Source organism: Lissotriton helveticus, chromosome 1_1 (assembly GCF_964261635.1).
Source record: "Lissotriton helveticus chromosome 1_1, aLisHel1.1, whole genome shotgun sequence".
NCBI lineage: Eukaryota > Metazoa > Chordata > Amphibia > Caudata > Salamandridae > Lissotriton > Lissotriton helveticus.
In genome coordinates, this window is record NC_136057.1 from 487,464,976 (window position 1) to 487,473,755 (window position 8,780).

Genomic DNA, 8,780 nt, shown 5'->3' on the forward strand with positions numbered 1-8,780 from the left:
ACACAGCCCCCTGGCACATACTGGAGGTTCCTGGTGGGCTAGTTGGCCCCCAGGGACCCCCAGTATGCAAGGGGAACTAGTTCCCAATCTGCAAACGCGCCAGGGGGCTGTCTTGCAGAGAGGTGTAAACCCAAACATTTTTGGGGCCTTTGTGGTCCTTGTGGGACCTCCTGAGCAGGCCTAGGGGGTCAGGGTGCTGCTACCCTGCCCCCTTTTTGAGTTCTAAAACTTTCCGAGCAGGAGCTGAATGCTCATTGGCTTTAAACACTTCAAACCAGGAAGTGTTGGCAGCCATCTTGTGCTCGGTAGACCGAGGCACAAGAAAGCAGAAAAACAAATGTGTAGAACACAAAAAGGGGGCAGGGTAGAAACACCCTGACCCCCTAGGCCTGCCCAGGTTGTCCCACAAGGACCCCCAAGGCCACATTTTTATTTTTTTTAAACCCTTTTTTTTTTCAAATTACCCCCGGGGGGACAAAATCATGCGGGAATAATGATAAAGAAGTGTGGGGGGGGCCCCAATCCCCCCCACACTGCCCCGGGGATCGCCACCCCCCCGGGAAAAGCAACGCAGCCCCCTGGCGCATAATGGAGGCTCATGGTGGGCTAGTTGGCCTCCAGGGACCCTCAGTATGCAAGGGAACTTAATCCCCCAATTTAGAACACTCTACAGGGCGCGTTAGCACAGTTTAAGTTGGGGAATTAATTCCTGTTCAATCTAGAGGTCCCCTAGAGGGAACTAGTCCAACAGGTATCTCCAGTAAGCACCATGGAGCTGCGCTGCAGAGTGTTGTAAAAAGGGGGCGTGCCCTCTGAACACCTGCCTGCAAAAATGTAGTACATCAGTATAAAAAAAATAACAATTAATACATTAAAAATTGTCATTTAAAAAACCTTCGAAATTCAATGAAAAAACCATAGGTTTCAGGCCTGATATAGTTGGAATTAGCATTTAAAAAACCATTGAAATTCACTGAAAAAACCATAGGTTTCAGGCCTTATATAGTTAGGAATTAGCATTAAAAAAACCTTTGAAATTCACTGAAAAAACCATAGGTTTGAGGCCTTATATAGTTAGGAATTAGCATTTAAAAAACCTTTGAAATTCACTGAAAAAAACATAGGTTTGAGGCCTTATATAGTTAGGAATTAGCATTTTAAAAAACTTTGAAATTCACTCAAAAACTATAAGTTTTAGGGGTGTTATAGTTAACTGGACATTTCACTCATACAAAACCATTGAAATTGCTCCTATATAGTTAGTTGTACTAACTATATTTCACGCACCCGCAATCCACTGCTGATGATGTCACATATTACATCATTCATGACATGGTCAGTGACATCACTGATGACATCTCAAATGACATCACTGATGGCATCACTGATGACATCATCCATGTGACAATCACATACATCTTTTCATACACTATTAACATTTTTCATCACTCTTTGTAAAATACAGAGTATCATATTTGAATCCATTGTCACAGCAATACAAGTATCTAAAAATCCACTCAGTGATTCATAGATGCATACACACATCTTAATCACTTACCCGTAGATTCACTCATACATGCTGTCAATGAACAATAGAACACTATCAAAAATACTTATACACCTATATCGACATTGTACACCAGCACACAACCTATTCACATATGAAGTTATCCTACTCACTTATGCAAACAATGGATCATACTTACATACTTACTTAGATACACACTTATACAAACACCACTTCATAGTAAGTCATACTTAGTGTATTATAAAATCATTATTACAAGTATACAGTTATCTATATAGTCACTCACACAATCATTGAGTCTTATGTATACTTATTTATATACAACAACTGACACATACACTGCCTTTTATTTTTCTAGTTTGTTGGACATGCACCATTGAGAAATATATTTGCTCATCACCATACCCATAAAGATATTCACTCACCCAAACAACTGTTAGAACATGTAGTTATAACTTCATATATCTACTGAATCAACTATTCACATATCTTTGGGCAGTCACACACCCCCCACCGAACCACACACACATTCACTCTCCCATACAAATACTCAGTTAACTAATCAATAACTAATATAGACTTTCACATAGCTAGTAACCAACTGGAGAACCAGTTTACACAACAACTGACAAAGTGATACAGATATTCACACAGTTTAGTCACTATCCACTATATTTAGTGAGTCACTATAAATTGTTAAAGTAAACAGTCAATTACACTGCTACTAAATCCTCCATCCAAATATTTATTTCTATATATCCACTCATTCTTCAATGCAAATTGCTATATATATATAATGCATATTTAAATAACGAACCTAACCACATTCACTGGATGATGTCATCAGTGATTTCATAAGTGATGTCATTTGAGATGTCATCAGTGATGTCACTGACCATGTCATGAATGATGTAATATGTGACATCATCAGCAGTGGATTGCGTGTGCGCGAAATATAGTTAGTACAACTAACTATATAGGAGCAATTTCAATGGTTTTGTATGAGTGAAATGTCCAGCTAACTATAACACCCCTAAAACTTATAGTTTTTTGAGTGAATTTCAAAGTTTTTATAAATGCTAATTCCTAACTATATAAGGCCTCAAACTTATGGTTTTTTCAGTGACTATATATATATATATATATATATATATATATATTGTATCCAAAGTTCCGATAAGAATGCCAGTCCCGCTCACGGGCGGGTCGAGGTAGGGCTCCCGGTCACCCAAAATGTCAAAAACAACTTTCCATTCATCCGAATAGAGGTACTCGACACACGTAGAGTTGCTGGTGCACGAAATTTATTTGGCAGGAAACAACGCGTTTCACCTTGCAGCTTGATCACGTTTCAGCCATGGAAACGCAAAAGGTGTCCTTTTACTCTGTTATGCAACATAGAAATAGGACCAATCACCCATATGTGTACAAAACAATACCAGTTCAGCAGTCATATGTAAAAGAGCACAAATGCATAGTTAAATACACATTTTTTCCATACAGATTTTTCTTTGATCTCATTACTATGTACAGATTATGTTGTCATCTCAAATTCGAGCCAACAAGTCCATACATATTGATAAAATATCTATAGATATTTGTGGGGTCACAGTGCATTTAAAAAGTTTTATATCTTTGTCAGAAAAATTCTATTGCAATTCTGTGTATCTAATAAGTACATCACTGCAGCATACGCATAGTCTGCATTAGTCCAGTGCCTATGTAGCCAAATTACATCGTATGTTACGAACTCAATGTGACTGTCGCATATCGATAAAGTTTGCGAATTCAAACAATGGTCACAACTTTTTCCTATGCACAAAAATTCGTCCAGAGGGGCCCTGTAGCCCGGGGACCGCCATCCCTCGGTGCTACAAAATAAACGGGTGGGGGGGCTCAAAGGTACTCCCCCAGTAAAATACTTCGGTTGGGGGGGCTTAAAGGCCCTCTCTAGCCCCGGGGACCGCTACTCTTTGGGGCTTTCAAAAAAATGGGTGGGGGGCTCAAAGGTCCCTCTAAGCTCTGGGGAACACCACCCTCCGGGGCTTTTTAAATTGTGGGAGGGGGGTCGCGTGGCTCCCATTCTGGAGCAGTCGAGGGCCCTGAGGAACACCACTCCACAGGATCGGCTCCTGCTGTGTCTCGGGGTGCGTAACCCTGGGACACTATTGTTTGGTATGGCACGGCGGGAGTCAAGGTTCCTGCTCTGTCATAGCAAACTTGAGGGCATATTAACATTTTTTTTTAAAAGGCACAAATTTTGTGAAAATGATATCGCTTTGTTTATTGTTTAGTCGTATATACAACGTTGGGGATCGTGGGTGGAGCCTCAATGTCTCTATGGTCCTAGCCAGCTCCCTCGCCCTTCTGAAGCCGTCATCACTTTCCTACACGGGGACCTGCTAATATGCAGCTCCCCGTGGGGAAAAGCAATCTGCTTTGCATTTTGAAAGAGTGAGTAGGTTTCCCGGTTCTCTCTTTCAAAATCCAAACCAAGTATGCTATGGCAGGGTGGGAGCTTCGGCTCACACCATGCCATCGCAAACAGCAGTGTAGAAAAAATCTTCTGGTAAGACAGCAAAGGATTTTCAAGTATATTATTGCCGTTTTAGAGGCAGTTTGCTGCCGCTAAAGCGGCGATAATTTTAACGCCGTCCTTGTATATATGCCCTATGTTTTGGAATGTCGACAATCCCATCTTCCTTTTAAATACCCACAAAGTATTGAGTGAAGTGCAGACTGTGAAATGTGAAGCAGCAGTGTCTGATTGGGATCGATCAAGAATTGCCCATTGTTGAGTACAGAGTAGGCAAATTGTATAAGGGGTTTTGTAACACCGGTGGCTATTGCTCGCCTCCTCTCTTGAGGTTAATTTGAGGAGTTGTGTACTTCTTTTCCTTCTAATGTACACAGTGTTCTGTCGTCTCTGTTTGCTTTCTGCGGTGTTATGTAGAGGACTTTGGGTAAATATGACTGTACAGCCAGCACCTTTGAACCCTACCCCCAAACTGCTTACTGCCTGTTGCCATAGTAACAGTTCATGGAACACTCAATTGAGCACACAGGTCACAAGTTCAGCACACACTGTTGCTAATCCAAACAGTAAGTGTGCTGGACTTATAATTTCTTTCCATAGGAATCGTTAATCGCTTCTACAGCCTCTGGTAAAGAGTTGGTAAAGAGGCCCAGGTGATGATGGGGAACCTGGGGCGGGGGGAGTGTCCTGTATATACCGGGCCCTGGTGAACAACAGCCCTACATCTCTTGACCGGCTTCGGGCGCAATGGTAGGAGTGGGTGGGTCCTCTAGAAGATGCGGACAGGCGGGACGCCCTTATGGCACCCAAAACCCTGACTTCATCCTCTAAGTTACGCCTGGACCAGCTTTACTACCTCCACACAGCCTACCTCACTCCAGCGCATCTCTTCCGAGCCGGCATGAGGGCCTCCCCGGCATGCGCGCGCTGTGCCTCTACTCCAGCAGACTTCTACCACATGGTGTGGCAGTGCCCGGCCTTGGCGCCGTTCTCAAAGGGGGTGGAACTCGAGCTCACGCGGGCCCTGGGGTGGGAGGTCCCACATGACCCGAAGTGCTTGCTGTTGGGGGTGTTTGATGGCTTAGATGGCTCCCGAGTTGACAAGCGTTTCATGGGGACAGCTGTGGCAGTGGCGAAGTGGTAAATAGCAGCAGGTTGGTCCCAGGCAGCGGCTCCAACGGTGCGGAGATGGATGAGGGGGGTGGATTGGTGTGGGATACAGGAGGAGTCTCTCTTTGAGGCCCAAGGTTGTCCTGAACTATTCGGTAAAGTGTGGGGCAAATGGTTTGGCTTAATACCACTGTGAGGGTCCAAGTCTTATTATGCAATTGTGTTATCTGGGGATTGATGTACCCAGTGCCTACTTTACCTTTGTTGACGTCAAGGAGGAGAGGTGTTTTAACTGTGATGTGTGATTTGCTACCAATGAATTTGCTTGTTTCAAAAATTTCAATAAAAATTGATTATCAAAAAAAAACTTTGAGCCCGTCAGTTATTCTTTTACAAATTAAGGGGTATAATTTTAACGTCTTCCTTGTAAATATGCCCCAAGTACTGTGTTAATGTCACATGTGAATTGGGCGCGGAAGGGTACAGAGAAGTTTTGTAGTCTAGGAGACGGCCACCTTCCCGAGAATGATTTACTAATTGTTCGAGGAGTTTGAAGCAACTTAGTCTCAGGATCTTTATTTTATTATGCAGGGTGTTTCTCGATTGTCTCTGAAGCCTCGGTGGTGCTAGGCAGTGCCTTATTTGTTTTGTAATCAGACAGACAGTACTTATGCTGTTATAAAGTGATACACTCATAGAACTCTTGTAGTTGTATAATTACTCAGGATATATGTGCCTAAGAGTTACTTACATTATTTGTTTGTAGGTGCACTGTAATGTTAAATAGTTTTCATTTTAAAATCTTCTCTAAGCAGATGATTATCACTCTAAATATTAGTCAAATGTTGTCAGAAAAAGAAGACGTATACACTCAGTTTTTTTTTTTAACTTTTACTAAAACTGAAATAAACAAATAGAAACGTAACTTTAATATAAGGGTATAATAAACAAAATATGAGATGGACTCCAGTGTCCAGTGGTAGCAGCGTAGGTAAACTGCAAAACAAAAATGAAACATAAGTCCTTAAAATTAGATCGATGTGATTGAATGAGGTGAGAGATTACATCATTACAAAAGGCAAGATCGTTTTTTTTTCATATGCATACTCAGGGTAGTGGACCCCAGCCTCCCGCAGAATCACCCTCCACAGGAGTCTGTAAGGCAGCGCTGCTTGTAGGCTTAGGCCTATATTATGGTATAGATAGTATTTAAAATGAGACAGAGATGTAAATGAATGAGGTCAAAGATCACAAATTAACCTTACACTTGGCAATATTGCTTATTCGCACTTGTGCAGTGTGCTTGATACATCCCACCCTCTCGTAGGCCCGCACTGAAGAGGTGTCTTTAGGGAAGTGCCTGCTAGCTCAGATCTACAGTATGGTCCAGCAGGTCTTTAAAATGATTCAGAGATGAGACAGAATGAGGTGAGAGATCACGTCATTATGCAGGACAATATCGTTTGTTCGCAGCGGGTTTAATTGGAGGCATTGTGTATCTAGACCGCTCTGTTTACCTTTTGCAAACACTGTTTTTAGCAGAGCTCACAACTTGAATTCTGCTTTGGATCTATGCTGCAGACAATGTTAAATTCAGCCTAGATTTATTTATCTGCAGTGTGGACAGCAGCGTTCATAACTTGAAAAGAGAAAGACATCATCCAGTATGAGTGAAATGTCCAGCTAACTATAACACCCCTGAAACCTATGTTTTTTTCAGTGAATATATATATATATATATATATATATATATATATATATATATATATTACCTACTGGCGGTCGCGAGTAGGTAGTTATAGCTAGGATCGTTTTCCATAGGAAATCCGCAACATTCTATTGGTAATAACTTTGGCGCCGAATGAGGGATCTGCCTGTAATTTTCCTTAACTTTGCCTCGCTGCGCTCCGCTCCTTCCCTGAAAGTTTCGGGGGGATCCGTCAGCGGGGGCCGAGATAAAAGGGGGGTCCCAAAACGTGTTTTCCCCATGTTAATTTCCATAGGGCGGTTGGACTCACTTTTAGCCCGAACGGCTGAATGGATTTCCACCAAACTTGGCAAAATTGTAGGGACTGGTACCCCGATGTGCCTTTGCTATGTCTCAAGATATATGCTCCAGTGGTTTTTACGAAAATTAACTTTGAAAAAATATATATTGGGCTACATTGGTCTATATATATGTTAGAGCCCAAATGTAGCCCAATGTAGCCCAATGTAGCCCATAGATGGCCACCAGAGACAAAAAAAACCCAAATGTAGCCCAAATATCAGCCAGATGTAGCCCAACTATAGCCCAATGACAGAATGTCCCAGAGTGTTCTAAAGAACAACTAGAGCGCTAACAGTCTTACTTATGACATAAGTATGGCACACCTGAAGTCATCTTGATTGGAATAAAGTGGTAACACTTAAAACATTTAATTTGCAAAGGAACAAAATGAGGGGGTTCATTTTGCCATAGAAATTATGATTAGTGCTGAAGAAAGAAAAATTAGGGCACATTTTGAGTGACTTCTCAATGCACTGCTGATGACATCTCAAATGACATCACTGATGACATCATCCAGTGAATGTATATCTTTCTGAAAAATAAATATTTTTTATATATGTATATCTAAAGGTTGATGGAAGAATAAATGGGTAAATAAATGTCTAAATGGATTTTTTTTGTGTAAAATTGATTGGTTAACTGACTTATTAAATGTATCTTAGTGAATACATATATTAGCGAGTAATGTTTAAATATTTAAATATCTGTATCTGTGTCTCACTTTGTGTATAAGTGGCTGCATGGGTTGGTGAGTAGCTACATGAGTGTGTATATGGGTTATTAGTTGTTTTTTTGAGTATCAGTATCAGTGTCTGTATGGTTCGGTGGGGGATATTACTTAGAGCACAGATGCATGAATGAGTGACTCACTATTTGTATGTATTTTGAAGACAGCATGTGTGCAAGACTGTATGGGTGGATGATCGTGTGTATGGGTGGGTTAGTGAGTATGTGTTTTTATAATTGATTGTTTAAGAGAGTAAATATGTTTCCGTTTCTGTAGAAGTATGTGTAGTGGTGTGTATATAGCAGTATAATCAAGTAAATGTTTTTTTGATAGTTTATTTGCATGTGTGAATTTGTGTGTGAGTAACTATATGGATGAGTATTAGTGTGTAACAGGATGTATAGGTGTATGAGTACATATATGACTATATAGAACTGTTGGTGAATGAGTGGATGTGTATGTAGATGTTGGAATTACCTAATAAGTTGTTGTAATTGGTATTGGTTTCTCCTTTTTTAAGAAAATGTTAGTTTCTATTTTTGAATGTGTGTGTCAAAGGTTATTTTATGCTGATAGGAGGTCTGCCACTTTGTCACAAGGATGTTGTCATCAGTGATGTCATTTGAGATGTCATCAGTGATGTCATAAGTGATGTCACTGACCATGTCATGAGTGATGTAATATGTGACGTCATCAGCAGTGCATTGCACGCGCAAGTTATAGTGAGTCCAACTAACTATAACGTTTTATGCGAGTAAAATTTCCACCTAACTTTAACTGGTGTGAAACCTATGGTTTTTTCAGTGAATATATATATATATATATATAT